Genomic DNA, 20,290 nt, shown 5'->3' on the forward strand with positions numbered 1-20,290 from the left:
CCTGGGTTAGCCGATTTTCTCCCAGAAGTCGAGGCGTTTTCAGTCCGCAGGATGCGTGAATCCAATTAAATAAACATGCATTCACTTTTGCAAAATTTCTTAGTATGGGATACACAGCTGAACCTTGGGAAAACAAACAAACAAACAAACAAAAAACAACAGCATAAGTAAGCCTCGGGAGCTATGTCGAGTTTTGTTTGTGGATGGAGAAAAATGCAAATTCTTAAAACGCTTTCTCTGTTATTCTGTGATGGTGTTCTAAAGCAGGCACAAACTGGTGGATCTTGTGTTGAGTTTTGGTAACTTTAATAATAAAATTTTAATTGAGGAACGAACACTCTGTTCTGTAGAGACATGACCGAAGAGGGATTTGCAGCTTTCAATATGGTAGTTTTGCTAATCCACAAACCTGTTAAGTTTCACAATAAAACCTGTCAGTCTTGCCCCACTTCTCAGCAAAGATTTCACAGGCTGGAGTGAGGTCTTGTATGGGCCAGTGGTCAGGTCTGCTATTACTAAAGCTTCGCTGCTTTTACAACATTGAATACAGAGCGCAGTACAGCAAATTACGGCGCGTGGTTTCAGATCGGTACTCAACTGCTGCGTTGTCAAAATACAGTAGTGGTGTGTGCTTTCAAAAATGTCACTTTTTTTCCCCTCTTTGTTTGCTTACACTTAATATGCAAAGGGAGTCTGATTCTTAGTTACTGGAGGTTTTGTTTACTGAGCAGGTTTCCAGTTTCTCCTACCTGTTTGCATTATTTTTTTCTTTCAGTTGTTCAAGCTGGGTGGAGAAAGATTACTGGGCCTTTTACTTGTGTAGTACTTGATGAATGGCAAATGTTACAGGTCTCTGTTGTTAACTATACTTAAATATTTTTATTCCTATTTGTGTTTGTACGGTGCTAGTGGGAGCTAACTTTGTGGTTTTTCTGTGGCAGAAATGGTGTTTTGTGAGTGTTTGGGGTAGGGAGTGAGGAGCTGCTGTCATGAAGCCTTGAACTCACTGGTAAACTGTCTTCTCTTTGCTCCGCAGATAAAACAGGGAAATTATGCAATTTCGTAAAGTACTTGAAGTCTGTCTGGTAAAAGCCACATTTAAACGCTAGGTTTTATGGCTACAATGTTGTCTGGCTGTCTTGTAAAATGGGCTTGGTACAGCCCTGCGTGTCTGCAACATGGCATGTGTTGTCTAATGAGTGCAAGTCGTCACAGCCAACACCCATTAGAGATAAGCTTGCCAAAGAGCTTCAGTTTGTAAGTTCCTCCTTCCTGTGCAGGGAAATTTCCAGAAGCCAACTCAACGCATATGACAAAAGTGAGAGGAGACTTGCACCCACTTCAGCATGTTTTGGGATGAGGTTGTGTCGCTGTTGGTTTTACGTTCTTGAAACTCAAGCAGAAACTTTTAACTATCTTGCTCTGTGGCAGTGAAGGATACTCTTGGTCCCCATTTGTGTTTAGTTCCTGTTTCCTTATTTACAGAAGGAAAAAAATGGGTGGCTTCTTGGCACTTCTGTTGTAGGGAGGCAAGTGGAATTTTAGGGTATGTAGAAAACAGTTTTGTAATCAATAGAAAACTTATTTCTGACTGCTTGGGCTGTGCAATGTATACTTTTGACGGAGAAGTGGAGTTGGCTTGTCTGGAGTTAGGAAAAAAAAAAAAAATTCACGCCCCTTAGCTGACATGTTTGTGTCATGGCAAAGCATCTTAGCTACATGAAGAGAAGAAAGCTTTTCTGTGCTTCATGTCAGGCAGCATAACTATGCCAGGAAATCCCCTTAGCATTGCTACAGGGCTTTTTTTGATTATAGCCATAGCAGCAGAGAGTCCGTAGCACAGAAGTGGCTGAAAGAGTGTTACAAGTGATGTTCTGTGATACTAAAGCAAAGTTGTGCCTACCTTTTGGCTTTGTCCAGGAGAGAGCAACTGAATTAAAGTTGCTCACAATTAACCCATGTTGTCAGTGCATGAGTTTCAAGGCAGTTGAGAACTGTGGAAGGGGGTTGGTATTTTATTTTCACTACTGTTTTCCTGCAGTCTTAATTTCTTTGCATTAATTTTAATAATTTAACATAACTTCCAAGATGTATTTTTTAAATACAGCCATGTTTCTTGGGCTACCGCAAATGGTCAGGCAGTGATTTCTGTAGAGCCTCAAAAGCATGTCCTTTCAGATTGTCCTTCTCTTTCCTTGTTTTTGTTTCTTAGCTCTTGATTGATCTGCTGCTTATTCCGTCCTTACTGTGGTGGTTAGAAAGCTCCTCCAAACACAGCAGATATTTTTGTGTAATGTGCATTGAATAGATACTCCATTGCACTCACACCTGGCTAAATGTGTGACAGCCATAATGCTGGGGTGCAGAGAGAGAATGGGGGTCATAGCAGGGGGTTTGTATGGTTACTGAAGTACACTGTAGTCACGTGAGGGTAGTTGCATCAGACTGAGCAGCTTGGAAAGAGAGAGTATCTGCTCATTACTTTTGAGTCATCAGTATGCTTGGAGAGATGGAATGTGAATAAAGAAAGGTGAGTACGTCGTCCCAACCACAGTCGTCTCGGTGAAGAGATTTTTGGGAGATATACAAGGGCTGGGAAAGAGAGAGGTGGCAGCACTAGATCCAGACTCTGAGGGGCGGGAGGGGATGGGATGGATGGGAAGGAACGCAGAAGGAGTCAGGAGGACATGACCAGGGATAATTACTTGATACTTTTACTGTAGGCGGCCATTTGTTCCGTATAATTTAGGTAGGTGTTTATGTAACTCTTAATTACCAGCTGCCTGTTTTTCTGTTTATGAAGGTTGTGATTTTGCTTTGTTGCAAAATAACTGTTGTCTAGCAAGTTGAGATGCCTATGCATGAATGTGAAAATGTTTGTTTGGGTTTCTTAATCAATGCAGTATGTTCTTGATCTTTGCTATGGTATAGCACATGCCATGTGCTAGAAAACATCTATTCTAGTGGAAGAAAGTTATGGTAGGGCATACTTGTACTTGTGTTTCTCATGGGTGTCAGTTTGAGAGCTCACATCCCAGTTTCAGAGGTATAATATTTGTGTGAGTCTTGTTCAGGAGACGGAAATCAGATAATTCTAGATAACGACTTCGTAGACATCTTACGTGGGGCTTGCCTGACAACCGTGAGGAATGTAGTCCCTTCTCAGTGCCTGCTGTTATATTTTGGGCACTTGAAATACGGAAACATTACAGATGTTTTTCCTTCCAGTGCTTCTTGCTTGTATTTTCAGGGAATGGCAAGGTCCTCAGCTATAATTTCACTTTCTTCAAGTTGTGAAAGGAGGGCTTGCAAGCCCCAGCTGCCCTAGAGGATGGACCTTCAGGATGAAACAGTAATCTTAGTCTATTGGTTTTTGCTACTCATTTAACCTGTTACTGGCTGTCTTTATGTGTGCTGTGTTATGTACTGGCTTCATAAGATCAAGATGTGACTGTTGGGAAGGATCCTTTTTTCACACGTTTCATACCACAGGTTGCTTCAGCAATTGCAGAGAGTTGATTATCTTCTTTTCAGTATGCAGACTATCTGGAAGTGCCTACACTGGCTCACGTTTGAATTACATAAATGGAGCAGGGCACCTATAAACAGCAAAATGATGCAGTTCTATTTGGATTCATCAGAGCTTGCACATTGTTTTGACATTTCTTCTGGCATTTTTATTTTTTTGTAGAATGGTGATGAAACACAGTAGGTAGGTGTGAGATGTCTTCTTTTAATACGTCCGGTAACAAACACTCAGATATTCATCATCCCCCTATGGTCAGATAAGCACAGTAAGGGCCTGGCTGAGGTTTTGTGAATGCTGTCTAGAAGAGTTGTTATGGTGAAAAGTAAAGATGTCCAGACATGACCTTGAGTCTGGAAAATGTAGCATAATTGCAGTCCTCCTGAGATAGAAAAGCCTTATCTAATTAGAGGTTTGAAGGTTTTACAGTTACACCGTTTAGTTTTTCACTTACCTATGCCACATGCTGGTGATGTGATGGCAAGTAATAAAAGGCTTATTTTATCTTTTTAAAAGTGTGCTTTCCATACGTCTTTTGGAAAGACATGGTCATGTCATTTTAGTATGAATATCCCTATTAGTCAGCAGAAATGTTGTTACATTTGTACAGGCCTGTGAAATCCCAGGGGCAGGAGGGGGTCTAGAGTTTGCTGGGGCAGCATCCTGTGCCTGGTGGCTGGCCCAGAGCCCAAGGGCTCCAGTGGCAGCCTCTCCAGCAGATTTCACCTAAGGATTGGAGTCTTTATGATTCATTTTAAATTGGCTGATTTGTCTGTCGGTCTTGTAAAAAAAGTAGACGCTCTTAAGAAGCACGCAGAAAAGTGAAGCTGTTGTTTCAAAGTTAGTTAAATACTTGTTACCCTTTTTATGTTCTCAATTGGTGGCAAATTTAGTGTTTTCTTTTCTTCCTTGTATTCCTCTCTCCTCTCCCTCCCCCCAAAACCCAGTGCCCTGCCATAGCATGTCAGGTATTTGACATATATTTTACATGTTGAGCTTATTTGTATCAGCAATATGTCATTTCTTGTTTGATGCTTACTGATGGAGGCTTGTAAATGTGACTTTGGGGAAAAAATACGAAGATAAGTCTGCGACGTGGAAAAAAGTTAGACTTCAGTGTAAGCAAGTTTATGCTAGTAAATAATTACCTTTTAAGTTCTTGAGAGGAATTTACTAGTAACTCTCTGCTTGAGATGGAAAGTATGGAGGCTGTAATGTAAGGACTGAAAAACAAAACAAAACCCAAAGAAACCTCCTCCGCAAGGATCTTTATTTGTTTTGTATTCTACATCTAAGCCAGCAATTTTTGCAGAACACAAGCTCTTATTTACCCAGAGAAAATTACTGGCCTAGATTTCAGAAGGGCTGAGCACCCATATCTCTCATTTTAGAGAGCATGGGAGCTGCAGAGCTCTGTGAGTGTCTCTGAATGTCAGAGACTCTTCTCTCCCTTCTCTCCTCTCGGCCACCCTTGCGCTCTTCCTAAAAGCTTGTTCCTAAAGATGGTCCTCTTGTTGGGAATGAGCAGGAGCTGATGTTGTGTTTATGTTCTGGAGGATTTGCCAACAACTCAGGTTTGCCTGCTCCTTGTTTTGCAAACAAGGGAGGGACTGAAATGGATGGGGCTGGTTAGCTTCTGCATGGCCACATGGGACTTCATGGCCAGCAGTTATTCTATTAAGGGATGAATGTGTTGCAGGCAGCAGCTATGTGCTGCCAAGTTGTGGGTTTGGGGCTCTTTACGGAAGAAGCACAAAGTCAAAAATAGCTTGAGGAAGAATTGGAGAGCTCTGTATGATCCTAGAAATGAGAGACAAAGGTGGGAGAGGGTACGTAAGAGAGGATAAGAGGAGAAGAAGCCATGCCTATTTGAAGAAACCTGTAAATTGAGGCAAAAGAGATTTAAATGTTACGAGACCTTTGTTAACAGAGGTGTCAACAACATTTCATGGGTTAGAGGTCCCTGGCCATCCTCCGCACCTAGTAGACTCACCCTTGGCTGCAGTGGTGAGCTAGGATTTTGCTGTAGGGAAATACTCCACTGTAGCTTTTCATACCTGCCTTTCAGGTACCACTGCAGTTTTCCGATAAGATGTTCTCAAACTTTGGTCTGAAAAGGGATTTCTGGTCATGTGATGTTGATTCTTAATGCTCTCCCACTGCCAGCTTGCCCTGCACAGCCCTTTTGGAAATGTGGAGGTAGCTGTTGGTATTTCCTTTTCTGGTAGATGGGCAACTGTTTCAGGTGATGTAGGATTGCACGCAGCGATGGGTGTCACAGTAGCTCACAGGGGAGAGGAAGATCTTGGCATTACTATATAAATACTGTCCTCACTATACATGTGTTTAAAAGCTTTTGCTCAGAATCAGGCTCACATTTATTCAATTTTGTGTTCGAAATAAAGCTAGTGTGTCCTAATGGGAAACATCTAGCATTAGATGTATGGGTGCCTGGAAAGCATAATTAAATCATGCAGAAATGGCATGTGATCTACCTGGCAAAACAGTTGACCTTTTTGCCTTTTCTTTTTTTTTTTTTTTTTTTTTAAGTGCAGAGTTACTGCAGCTGTCAGTGAGTTTCACTGAAGTTGCAAGTTTCCAATATTTTCAAATCATATGTCATTTATTTTAAAATACATAGTTGAAATAGCAGAATGCGTTTTATTTTACTGTTGAATGAGTTAACTGTTACAGCATTGACAAGGTCAGAACTTCCCACTTCCCAGAAACATATTACTGGCGCTGAAAGATTATGAGAAATCTGTATTTCAGCTTCACCCTGAATTTGAAAGAACATTCTGCATACAGCCAGTCAACTTAAATTATTAATGATATACATCTTCTATAAAACAAGAGAGGACTGTAGTGATCTTAAAAATAATGGTTTAACATAAGGGTCTGAAAACTGTTGTTGAATTTGAATATATAATAGCTGATGGCATTATACATAATGGCAGTCAATATGATAACATGTTTTAAAAAATGCAGATATTTTTGAACAGGTGATATCAATATATATTCCCTGGTGGACTGGGGTCTGACATCTGTGAAGGATGTGTTTGTTTTTGGGAAGTAAGAATATCACTTCATGAATTTTTGTCAGCCTCTTTTTCCTGGTGTGCTTTTTATAGTTGCTGTTTATACTGACTGAGTTATAGGAAAGTCATATTTTTCTTAGCTGGCCTGTTTCAGTCATAGAGTGTGTTTTGGAGTTAGTAAAACTTGATTGGCTAAGCTTTGGACATTAATTTTTTTTAAACCTAGTGAAAAGCATATTATTAAATAAATACTGTTGAGTTTGATGTCTTTTCAAAGGAAGAATGGTCTTCATAGAATGGCAGAAATAAAAATTAATTCCTTAGTCTTCCTGTGTGTGCTTTTTGCATTTCTATTTGACAAATACAATTCAGTAAGGGAATCTGTAAAGTAATGAGCATGTGGAAGATAAGAGCAATACATATTTTCACTATTGAAAAAGGTTTATCACGTTTCTCAGATGATAGCAGTTTTAAATGTGGCCATGAGATAACTCTAAAAGGTGTAAGGTCTGTTGCTGAAATTTGATGATCGATGTGCATCAGTATTCTATGTGTTTTATGATGTTCAAATCTAATATTGATAAATATACATGTAATTAAAAATCTTGGTTTATAACTTTGTTACCTCTTGGTAATTCAGGCAATAGTTGGTGATTTTTGACAACTCAATCTCAGTATTTTGGCACAGTAAAGCTATAATTGAAGTAATTTTCAAATTTGATTTTTTTGGATGGTATTTTTTGATCTGAAGTTAAGAAAATATTAAAGTTAATTATTTTATTTTCTTTAGGGGTGGGAAGACTATTATAAAGTTTAAGAACTCATCACTTTGTAAAAATGTAGTAACTAATTCCTGTAAGCTTTGCATGAAAAATGCAGAACCCTCAAGTCATCAGTGTGGTCTGGAAGAAGGGATGGAAGTTACACAGAAGGTAATGTCTTTGGGGCAGGAAAAAGGATTTTTTTTTTTGCCTCTCCAAGAGAGAAAGTGCTAATTCTTAATATTGAGGAAAAGATGAAGAAAAATCCACAGTCAGGTGGAGCTGTTGAGAGCATTCTGAAGAGCACCCTGAGGAGTCAGGCCCTCAGAGAGTAAACAGCTGTCTTCACAGCTCTTAGTGGAGTATTTTCTTACTAAAATACAAAAGCTTTTTTTTTTTTTTAAGTGGTGTACCTCCTCCTCCTCTGTCCCCAACCAATCCTGGAAGAATGTTAGGTCTTGCAAGGACTTTTTTCACTCTAAAATTCTTGAGCAAATATGTTTGGACTTTTAAATGGTACACAATTAGCAATGAATCATAAATGGATGTGCAATTTCTGAGGTATGCAGGGGAGGCCTAAACCTGTTTAATTTAGCTTAATAATGCTGCAGATGCAGTTGTGTATTTTATAACCTTGTTCTGTGATAATGTGTTTTTGTTTGGGAGTTTTCCCATTACTTTCTTGACATCCGCATGGTTACAGATGAATAGCCTGACCCAGTGCCCCAGCGGGGAGAGCGGTGTGGCTGCGCTTTCAATAGGCATGTCACTGACAAAGGAAGCATATGGAACATTTCATTCCCATCTTTGCAAGTGGTGTACGGGGCTGTAAGGGCAGAGGGCTTCAAACTTCATGGTAGATTGGTAAGCTAGCCACCAGGTTTGCTGTGAGCCGTCAAAATGCTCTTGCTGAAGGTGTCTGTACTTTGTGTGGTGCTGTGTTTTGCCGTGGGACCAGAACCCCAGATGTAGAGCAAAGCTGTTCTGGCATTGCAATATTAATGTGATGATGCAGTAGAGTTCACTGTGGTCGCGTTTCATTCTTCCCGATATGTGATACTAAGTGATGTTTTTTCTCAACCATTTGGGCACCGTGGTGGTTGATATTTGGTGTTCCATAGGTGCGGAAGACGTGAGCACAGATGAGAAGGTCCTGCTGGAATGTGTCTTGGGGTCTGTCTCCCCCTATGCCCACTACTTCCCCTTTCAGACTGCAAAATGGGACCAACTGTTCCCTGTCGTCCAAAAAGGACACTGCAGTTTGTTAGCTTGTAAAGTGAGAATTTGTTTTGCCTGCACTCAGGGATTTGGGGCTACGGCAGGAAAGCAGGGATGGTTTGCTCTTGTTGCAGCACCACTTGGGAGGAGATGATGGTGTAAGTCAGGAGAGGCCATTTGGGGAAGCTTGCTGTTCCGCATCTGTTAAAAGGACTTGGTGGTATCTAGCTTTGATACTTTCTTAGTTACTAAAATTTCATGTAAGGGGTGTCCTGACTGTCCTTTTAAAATTAAGTATGTTTTTTAAAAGAACTCTTACTTCAGAAGTTTTCTTGCTGTTTTTCTAAATGCTGATCTGGAACACTAGTGGACATAGTTGGTTCATCTGGAAAAGTGAAGGGACTCTAAAGCCTGTGACTTTGGTGTGCAGGCCTCTCTGGGGCAGCAGGTCTCTCTGTGGAAACCTGCCTGGTGTTCTGCACTTGGCAGAACTGGTGGATCTGGTCTTTACTCAATTCTTGCTCATAAAAGCTGTGAAGGAGCGATCTTCTTTTTCAGGTGCTATGGTTGAAAGCCCTCGAATTGTGTTGTTTTTTTAACTAGGGGGAACCTTGCCCAGACTGGGAAGACATGCTTGTAGCACTCTCAGCAGTTCTCTGAGCTGCTTCTGCAAATTAGGAGCCCTTGAGCCTACTGAACAAAGTCCCATACTATTTGAAAGATTCATCTGTTTAGGCCCAGACTTACATGTTCTTTAAGGGGATTTTGCAAAGCTGCTGCCAGCAGCAATCTACAGACTCCTTGTTCCTTTCGTTTAGTTGCAGTTTCACTCAAGCGGCTGCCCGCTCGGGGAACTAAATGCTCAGGACTGCGTATCACCTTGAGGTCTTGGTGATCTTCGTGGAATTAGGGCTGGAAAGCTGAGCTGGAAAAGGACGTGGTCCTGTGTAATGGGCCCTGCTCTGAGAATATAGTTACTGGTGGTTTGGACTTGGACAGGCTTCTGACTTTTGGTACTTTTTTTATTGCTGTTGGTTTTAACACTTGGGGGTTTTTTGTGTTTTTTTTTGTTTTTTTTTTTTTTTAAAAAAAGAAGAAAACAAGAAAAAAAAGTATGTGCTAATATTGACCAAACTGTTAATATTTTACAGAACTAATGTGACTCTAGCTAGGTGTAGAAAATCTGTATTTTCCAAGGGCAGATCTGCTGGCTTTGTGCTGAGTGTTTAGTGGAGGCATTAAATTTCTCCAATATCCAAGTCAATTAATTGTTTATTTAGAATTGACTTGCTCTTGCTTGACATCTTGTTTTCAGAATTTTCCAACCAGTTTGTTTACATGTTTTTTTTTATTTTAACCTATTTCCTGCAAAGACAGTGGGTCTCTAGTTTCCAGACCAAAAATGTACAGTGCATCGATGTTCAGGAGTTTTAAGCAGGGGTTTTATTTGTATTGAGGATAATAAGTGGCAGTCATTTATTTCTTCAGCAGAAGCCTCTTCAACTATGCAGCAAGGCCAGTTTTTCCTTCTTCAAAAACTCTTTCAGCTTTCTTAATTGTGCTAGTAAAATAAATCTACAATGTGTTCAGAAGGGAAGGATGTTGTTTAAACAATAATATGTCAGAAATTCTGCGTAAATGTAGGACTGCTTGCACTTGCCTTGTCTCTTTACTCAAATAAGATTTTTTTTGCTATGTGTCAGTGGGTGAAATTCTGTTACATCAGCTTGATGCATATTCCCAAATACCCTGGATATTTATCTCACCAAGTAGAGTCTCCATTTCCTTCAGGCAAGATGCATTACCTGGTCTCAGTTGATTCAGTGCCATCAAGAATAGAGAATAGTGGAATAATAACATAAGCACAAAAAAGTATTCCTTCTTAATGCCATTTTTCATTAAAGTGGGCTCAGTGATTTTTGGCATCCGGTCTGATTTATTTTACTGTAAAAGGGTCAGATTGCTATGATAGGCCACTTGGCTCTGCAAATTGCTCTGCCCACCGCTTTGTCCTTTGGCACCTTCAGTGGGGACAGACAGCTCCTCTTTCATCTCGCGGGCAGGAGACACAGCTCCGGGCTTGCTCCTTGCTCGCCGTTTGTGTGGAGCTGCTGAGGCCCTTTGGGCTTTTCTGTATAAGCTATTTGGGAGGGCTGGGCTCTGTGCAGTTTGATCCTTGACTGATTGCTGTCTTAATGTCCATGCCAGGCTAATAATTTTTTGCCCATGTAAGCTTTGCTAACATAATAACTATAATAGAAACATGTGCTTAAAACCGTAAGGAATGTTACGTGCAAGTAATCACCGAGTTGAGAAATTCTGCCACACCATGGCAGTATGAAATCTTCCTCCATGAACTTCAGTTGTGCCAGCAGAGAATGCGTAGCTATAAATGTCCCACAGTATTGGAAGGGCAATGTTTAGTTCGGGTGCTTTGTTTCCTGGTGACTGAGGAATGTGTAGTTCAACATCATGCCTGTGCTGTCCAACAACCTGCTTGGCCAGAATACACATACTGCCATGGGTTCCCTGTGCCCTTCTTGTTTGGGGCTGTTTTATAAAGTACTGTGCATATTGGCAAACATCTGTGGATGTCTCTGTTTTGCTATGTCTGATAAAACCACGTTACACTCACTGGAGTTGTGTGTCCCCCCTTGCCATTTGTTGAGTACAGCACTTACAATCTTTTTTTTTCTATAACCTTGGAGTAATAAATACTAGACACGGCAAAAATGGCTGTGAAGTCATGTATATGGTGTTCGATCTGTTGAATGGCTAAACAAGCAACAGGTTCTATTCTGAACTTAAGCTGGCTTTTTAAAATAAGAGCTTCTGCCTTTGTTCCCTGCCCTGTTTGTGTATGGTGACATTCAGGACTGATGGCATCACCAAGGAGTGATCCCTGTTCCAGAGTACTACTACTCAGAAGGCGCTGGTTGAACATAGCAGTTTCACTGATAGCTGCTGCGCAACCAGTCCCTGCTTGGTTTTTCACAACTTAGAGGTACTGGGGGAACAGGATTCTATGCAGTGTTTACAGACGTACATTTTTAAACCTCCCCACTTCTTTCAAAAGATGATAACATTAGTTGCGTTGTGCTGTTAGAGAGAAAAAGGACAAGCATGTAGTGCCCACAGTGGCTGGCCCGATGTGCTAAGCAAATTTTAATTGTTGGTTCCCTTCTTAAACTGCAATGTCAAATTGAAAAGTAGCTTCCGATTTTAAGAGAACAGGTGAATCACTGTGTGAATTAACAGTGAAAATGCAGAGGTATTTCTACATATGACTGTTTTCAGTATTACAAAAGTCCTTTGCATCTCTGATTTAAAGAAACAAACCGCATTGAGTAGTAGCACCCTGCTTCAGGATTTGAGCCCTGCCTGTATGTTTGCATTGCTGTGCAAGCCTTACATATGATCATGGTAGTTTGGTGTGTTACGTATGATAGTATGTAGTTATGTATGATAGTAGTAGTTTGGTAAAGGAGATGGAAGGGTTCTCACAGCAGAAGAGTGCTAGCAGGTGCTTCTTCTGAGGTTGATAGCTGATCTCTTAACAATTAATATCTGCAAAATTATTGGGAAAGCCTTAAGGTCTGTCTATGTTACACATTTTGCTTCTTTCCATTTGAAGCTTGAACACACAAGTATGGTCTTAAATGGGATTGCTTTTTAACCTGTCATTATGAAATAGTCTCTTTTTGGTTGAGATTTCCCTGAAGTGCATAGGATGATAGAAATATGGAGTATTGCCTCATATTGCTTTACATTTTAAAAGCAGTTAGCACTTAGTATATTTTCAGACAATATATGCAGATCATCCAAGAATATAACAAGCAAATAACAGCCAAGAGCGCATGTGATTAACAACGCAAACAATGTCTGTTTTGCTGCCACCTTGTCAGCAGCAACAGTGCACTGCTGATGTCTTAGAAAGGCTCTTGTCCCCATATATGCAACTCAGAAGCTCAGGAGGAGGAGATTCTGTTACAGCTTTTCTTCACCAGCTTTTCAGAGTTGTGCAAATGACTTTCATTAAGTTTTCACACAGTAGCCCAAGGCATTTGAGGAAGGACTAGACTAGAAACTCATCACACTTATTCCCATATGTTGCATTCATTTAGACTGGGCGGTTTCCAAAACACCGTGGTGGTTGAAGCATAAGAGGCATTTTAAACATTGAAAATCTTGGTCATATTTTAAGCATTTTTAACTGTTAAAAAGGTAGTATCTGTGGGGAGATTAATGAGCAATACGTAAACTATGTTGGATCCAGGCTTGCAGAATGCAGTTAACCTGCTTTAGGTTTCAGCACACTCATTTAATTACTGGGTTACTGAAGATTTTCTCCACTGGGGGTGTGGGGTATGTGTGTGCATGAGTAGGGGAAACGTGTACATTTATACAAAGAACTGTGAATGAAGTTTGGGAATACTGCCTTCGTGTTGCCTAAACAATCCTGTTTTAGATTACCCCCTGCCTTAATTTCCTTTCAAGAAGATTGTAGATAGGTTTTGCTATCGCTTACACTGGATTACTTCAGTGTTCACTGCCCCTATGTGATTTAATGTGCACAAGCTTTAATTATTCTTTTATGGCCTAGGGAGAGATTTCCTTCCAATAATTACCTCCACTGCCCTTTACCCTTCTGCACATTAGTTTGTTTGGAGAAACGTAGTTGCTTGGCAAGCAACTCCAAAGAAGGCAGTGCCTGGAGCTGTCTTAGAAACATAATTTATACCTTTTACACAGCATGTTAAGCTTCAGTTTGCTGAAACTCAACTACTAGATATACTGAATTAGCAAATTCTAAACATTTATTCTTGAATGAAAGGTGGTACGAGTTCAGCAGAAAAGCACCAGTTTACACTGAACTTTGATACTGTACTGTGGTGATACAGGTAAAAAGGAAAGGGCATTTAAGTTAGCAGATAACATCCATTAATTCAACCATTTCTTTCTACTAGCAGCTGTTGTTTAGTCATATGCTATTTAAATGTCAAAAGAGAATGACTCCTTATGAGATTAATGTGATGCAATGCTGCCAGACTGATTGCTCCCATGATAGTGAAGAATTACATATTTAATCTTGTGAAAATTTCTCAGGATGATATTCTTCGGATTGCTCCTCATGCAGCCCTTCCTAATATATAGTATGGAGGAAAGAAAAGAAAATACAAATAGTAAAGACCAACAGGAATAAAGTGGATAAATTCTTTGTTAAAACCTTTTAAGTTGATAGTAGTTGTAGGTGGTATGACTGTCATTTCTTAGAAATGGACGGTACAGAATTAATTCAAAAAGCTTTGTCTTCTGCAACTTGTATAGCATACAGGTTAATATAAAAGAGAATTTGATATGTCAAAGGTATGGGGATGCTTCCTTCTCTGCAATGTTATCTGTAAATAGTCCTGACATTATTATAACTATCTTGTGGTAGATACAATGAAAAGTGGCAAAAGGTTCCATTTGTCTTGGACCTCTGAATATTTTGTGCTCTTACTAAAATGGAATAATTATTTAACTCTACTATTAATTACACAGTAAGTAAATATATTTCTAAAACTGACTGTCTTTATGTATGTGGAAAAAATAAACTACTTCAAACGTGACCAAGGTATGTGTGTTTTTAAATTACACTGCTTTCTTCATCATATCCCGATGTTTGTTTAAACACAGACAAAAAGTGATAATGTTTTGAATATTTTCTCGCCTTTTGTTTTAAGGTAGTCTCTTAAAGCTCTAAACTCTGATCTGGGGGATTGCTTGTCCCTCAACTAAAAGTTAAAATAAATTACTACAGTTGCTTTACACTTTTCAGATTTGGTAGCAAATATAAGATGTGTTGGTATTTATTGTGGGATCTGACACCATAATTGCAGAGCAGTACTTAATTTTTGGTACTGTAAATATTGATGTTAATATGTGTATTGTTATTAAAAATAGAAAGAGGTTATGGTTTGCCAGTTTGAATAAAAACCTTTTCACCTTCTCATGTTTCAGGTGGTTAACTTTTTTTTAAATAGTGTCTTCACAGTTTTTCAGGTGATATATTGGAAAAATTGATGTAATGGTAATAAATGATGAAATTGGTAATAGGGAAAACAGGGTGTCAATAGCACAGATGTGTCTGTATTAGGGGCAGGTTTCGAGCTGCATGGCAAGTTTTACTGGTCCCAGTTTACTGATTCAGTAAAACTCATGGTCTTTTAAGGTAGAAGAAACCAGACGTCTTTGAAACAAGGGAGAACAAGTAAAACCAGATCTTTTTATTAATGGAGCTTGAGAGGGGTATTCTTTGTCCACCTTGCATCCATTATAGTTGTCTTCAATGCAACATAGGTTTATACATAAAAAAGGAGTTGACATTGACCGGTGGCCTTTGGGTGAGAGCTAGAGTGTATTTCCTTGCCTATAGGATAACTATGATGAAGTAAAAATATGCCCCATGTTTGTTGTGTGGAGATAGTCGAGGAGACAAGGCTTCATAAGCCCAATTTTCTTGGTGTTCATCTGTAAAATACATATTACTGGAAAGATGCATGTGCTATTTCTGTCTACAACCAGGCTAGAAATACAGATGGATTACTTGATTGCCTGTTGTGGGTCACTTGCTTTTCTATCACACATGCGTTAGATGTGTTTATATAAAAAATTGATTCTGTGTACATGATTAAACTTGACAAGCCTTAATCTCTGTTGCTAAGAGTGTAGGCTGGATAGTTAATGTGGTAGGTCTTTGTTTTTCATGTAAATACTTGTAATGTTCTGTTTGCATTAAGTATACTGTTTTTTCTTGACAGTTTGGTGATTAAAATCTACTTAGTTTTAAATAGGTGTAGTCATGTAAATACTGGGAACAGAGCTCAACTGAAGAGAGAACTTAACCTTTTCAAGAAAATTACTAGTAGTAAGTGCTTCTTTGGCCTTTTATTTATAATGGCAAGTGATGGCTATCAGTTTTTTTTTGGCTGAGAGTTTATGTGAAAGATTTTATTTGCTTGTGTACATTTTTCTTAAAAATTAGAAAATATGCTAATTTTTTAGTGGTTTATATTTTTGGGTCAGCAATGGTAACTATTACTATTTTCGTTCATGTTAGGGTGGAATCCAGAAGTCCAGAGCTGTACTACTAAATTTGGTTAGCACAACTACGCAGTTTGGGATGCGATTCCTAACCAACAGAGTTGTGCTGGTGAGCGCCTCTGATGTTGGGACAGTTGTTTGAGGTTGTTTGTTTTATTGGGTTTGGGTTTTTTGTTTGTTTTTTTTTTGTTTGGTTGGTTATTGTTTAAGACCATAGCAGTTTAGGTACTGAGATCCCCCTGTCCTGGATGCTGAGCCATGCAACCAGTGAGAGGCAAGCCTTACACTTCAGGTGTGCTGCTTGGAGCTGTGTCTGGGGCTTTGGTGAGCATGGGAGGGACTGGGTCTTGTTTTGACTTTTTTACATTATGTCACAGTGGCATATTTTCACATTATATTGCAGTTTTATCAGAGACTCTTGTGAGATTTTTATCAGCACAATATAAATTTGTATTGTAGCTGATGTATTGCATGCACTAAGGATGACATTTCATGCTTGTTTTCAGAATTTAAATTACTTTTGTTGCTCTTTGCTGCTAAGAGGATTCTCTCCAGTTACCCACTGCTGTGGTAAATAATCACAGAAATTGTCAATAATGTAGCAGAACTTGAGAGCAAGCTCCTGCTTGATCGATGTTGAAGCTCTGTCAAGGTCAGTGATACAACACGTTCTGATAAAGGCTTGTGAACAGGCTTTCCAAAAATGTGTGCTTGGAGTTAGGCCTTCAAAATGAAGTCATGTAGACATTGTCTTTTTTTTTTTTTTTTTTTTTCCTTTCTTCTTTAATTACAGTTATATTTTCTTGTAGCAGGAGGAAACAGGAACACCATGTAGGACAAGTGATAGTCATGTATTATTTGTTGGGCCTTTAATTCAGCAGTCTAAAACTTGAAGAGATTTTGACGTATAATACCTGAATAAGCAGTCTGATTTTTGAAAATCAAAATCACTGAGCGCGGCTGCTAGAATACCATTCCTGAAAGGCAAGTTACTTCCTTGTCTATGTGAATACAGATACAAGCAGTTCACTCTTTGGTATATTGAAAAAAAAAAAAAAAAAAGTTCTAAGCTGATATATACCCAGTTGCATTTTGTCTATATGCATGCAAGTGATGCTTGTCAAAGAATGCTTGCTGGATACGTAGGTAGAGAGGAGGATTTTAAACCATTGCTTTTTGTGTTCGCTCAGACTGGTGTTAGTAATAAAAATGTCTTTGTTCTGTTCTCTCTTCATATTGTGTGGGGTTTCTGTCAGTCATAAAAAAGCTATTCCCTTTTTCTTGCAGGGGAGAGAGTGTTTTGGAGATTACCAGAGCCTCAGGCTGTAGTTCTTTGACATGAAAAACACCCTCTGCTAATGATTTTGGTAGTTTTTGGTTGCATCTTCTATTGCTGTGCAGTCTCCTGCGAGGAAGCTGAGGAAGCTGCCCATATGCCGCCTTTCACAGGAGAAGGGCATTTACAAGACAATGAGAGAGACGGCAGCACACTGTAGGGGCTGGACCGTCCCTGGCCGCTGATGTCTTTGTTAGGTGGTGGTTGTACCTGATGCTCTGCACCCCTGGCACCCCTCACCGCACTGGGTGCCCCATGGAAACCAGCGGCCACGTTGCGCAGCTGCTCGGGCTGCTTTGGAGTGGGGAAGGACTGGATGACTAAGTTTCTCCAAAAACTAGCCTGCACCTTACAAGGATGGTATTTCAGTGGTGTTTTCTTAAAACTGTTTTATTTCCTATTCGTGGCTGGGGGAGAAGTCCTTCAAGAAAAGAGTTGCTGTTTGCTCAAATATTGCAAGTTTCGACAGCATTTCTGTTAAGTGGAGACCTGTGCTGCTCAAAAGCAGAGGTAGTCCTCAAATGTCCTGTTTAATATACAAACATTGGTATTACATCAGTTTGGTCATAAATAATGGAGTATAGATTACCTTCATGTATATTAAATACAAGCAGATATTTGATGGTATCACTCAAGCCAGCAGGGTATGTACCTTAGCCTTCACAAGCTCTGATTTTCAGACAATGCCAGTGTGTCATGTGCAGTCTCAACAAATTAATTCCCTGCGTTACCCGGTCCTTTCTCAGCTCTCTGCTTCAGGATGTCCAGGGATGTTTCATGAAAATGCGTTGTTCTGCTTGCCTTCATTTTGGGACCTGCTGGCCTGCAATGAATTTGGGCGAGCTGTTGCAGTTATGCCAGATTTATGACCGCCTGTATTTATTTATTTTTTTATCTTGACAGCAAGGGATGTACAGCAAAAAGTGGGCAGAGTAAGCTTGAAATTCTTTTTATTGACGATAATATTTAAAAGCTAAAATGTAACAGTATTTCACTTGTGAATACATGGAAATTGTGTGTACTGCTTAATGTGTTTCAGAAATCCCTGTTACTTTTCTTCCTTAAATACAAGAAAACAGGCGTGTAATGCCTCATTGAAAGAAGCCTGTAGGGGTTCTTTATGAGGGTCTTAATTAAGGGCTTTGAAAGACTAAACAAAAGGAAAAAGAAAATGCTACAGGGTTATTGTTATTCCAGCCCATTGGCTCAGCGAGCTGACCATCCATTGGTGCCTTCTGTCCATTTGGGAGCTGAATGACACTTTTGTTCGTGGTTAACAGAGGTGAAAGAAGCCAATTATTGGCTGTCTTTTCCACAGGGCAGCTGCAGACGGATTTCACTGCAGGCAAATATGGACTTTTCTGCCACAAGGATGGTTGTGATGACAGTTATTTTTGTGGAGTTGTATGAAAGAAAACAGATAATTTATTTTCTCCCCCCCCCCCCCCAGTGACTTGTGTAGATGTTTATTGAAAACTACTGTGAATATGCTGGCGTGGAATGGGAATGTGTAAAGGGCTGGATTCCCCACACTGACAGTGCACTCAGCTTTTTCTCTGGGCATGTGAGAGACTGAGGTTTTTTGGGTTTCTTTTTCTTGCCTTCTTTTCTTTTTTTTTTTTTTTTTTCTTTGCAATTGCAGTTAATTTTGACTACAGGTTTTTTCTAATTGGTGTGCAGTGTTCATTAACCCTCTTATGGCTGCCTGCTCAGACTGCGCTGGCTGCTTTGTGTGCTGCGGTGACAGAGGGAGAACCTCTGCAGGTTAGCAGGAAGTCTTGCAATAGCAAAACAAATGTCTGCATGCCATTAGAGACCTTAGAAAGTGTCTCTTTGCTTGAAACTTGCCACTCCTCCTCCCACATCACTTATCAGTTGGACTGGTACATCATAAAATCTTGCCCACAACTCTTGCTTTCGGAATTTTTTTTTCTTCCCTGCTCCCTGATTTTGTTTGTTTGAACCTCTAGTTTTAGTTTAAACTAATGAAAAGACTTGGTTGATGAAGGATCAGGTTCACTGACTCTTGATTCTGGAGAAGTCCCCTCCACTTGGGAGCAAGTTTTGAATAAGGGCCCATGTCTCAGTCAGAGTTGGTTCATCTTTGTTACGCTGAAAGCTCAGGAGGCCTGTTGGTGGTTGTGCTACATTGCTTGTGGTGGCCTCTTTGTATAGCCATCTAAAATTTGCATTTAGGCATAGGCCATAATAATAGCACTAAAAAAAAAACCAAAAGTGAGAAAGGTGGTGTTCCTCATCTTATGTGGCTTTCCACTGGGGGTGGAAGGAGAGTCTGCCTTTTGTCCTCCAGCCTTTGGAGGTGGAACAGCTATGAGGACATTCCTCCTTCATCCCTTGGTGCACAAAGAGGAGTTTTTTGTATTTTTGATTGATTTCTTTTCCTTCAGACTGATTATTTTCCTTTACAGAATTTTTTACCGGATGGCTTGTTTACCTGCAGATGTGACTGCTCCTGCCAGATTCCACTACATAGCCAGCCCACGGCCTCCATGAGCTGAACATGGTGCAGGCAGCTTTGCTCGAGGCTGTCAAAGTGTTGGAGGATGCAGTTTTGTCCGAGGGTTGCTTGCAGAAATAGAACTAGTCTGTCCAAATTCTGGGAGAGAGGACCAGTTGGTGACCAGTTTTGAATAGCAGTAATGACTTGTTGTCTTTTTTTTTTTTTTTTTTTTTTTCCCTCCCCCCTCCCCCCTTCCTCAAATGCTCATAACACTAGCTAGTTTTTTACTACAGACTTTGGGGGGAGAAAACCCACTGTTACGTACGTGTACACCACAGGTGCTACTGTCACTGTGGATCCTGAATTTTGATGCATATTGTGTTGCTTTAAGATGACAACAAATGCAGTTTGGAGGGTGGGGAGAGGGATAAAATCTGCACAGCTTCAACCACCAAGGAAAGAGTTGCGTTTTTTCACAAGGCGCAAAGCGTTAGTGAAGTTTTGCTTCTTGAAGTAATTAGCTCTGTGATAAGTCAGAGAAGAACAAGAGAATTCCTGATACTCTCATTATATAGGAAGAAATAAAATTGGTTTTGGTTACTTCCGTGATGTCTGTTGTTCAGTCCTGTACTGTTGAAGTAGAAGCTGAACCTGTAGCTCTTTTCTAAGAGTGACCTGGAAGACATTTTGGGGAGATTTTATTTTGATGTCCAAGTTCACTTGAAGGTATGGTGAATGCTCAACTCATGTCTTCATATATGTAAGGCACTTGATCATCCATCTCAAATAAATCAAAAAGAGGAATGTAGCTGAAACCAGCATAACTCAAAAGGTCAGGAAGCTTGGACAAAGCTTCGGAGGCTA

At 39.9% G+C, this 20,290-nt stretch overlaps 1 protein-coding gene across 1 annotated transcript in view; it reads left to right on the plus strand.

Annotated features, from left to right (window-relative positions):
• The window catches only part of LGR4 (leucine rich repeat containing G protein-coupled receptor 4), an 83,291-nt gene that overhangs the window by 1,071 nt on the left and 61,930 nt on the right, over positions 1 to 20,290 (plus strand). The window lies entirely within an intron of this gene.

The sequence above is a fragment of the Tyto alba genome, unplaced genomic scaffold (genome assembly GCF_018691265.1).
Source record: "Tyto alba isolate M040663 unplaced genomic scaffold, T.alba_DEE_v4.0 Super-Scaffold_8, whole genome shotgun sequence".
In the NCBI taxonomy this organism is placed as follows: domain Eukaryota; kingdom Metazoa; phylum Chordata; class Aves; order Strigiformes; family Tytonidae; genus Tyto; species Tyto alba.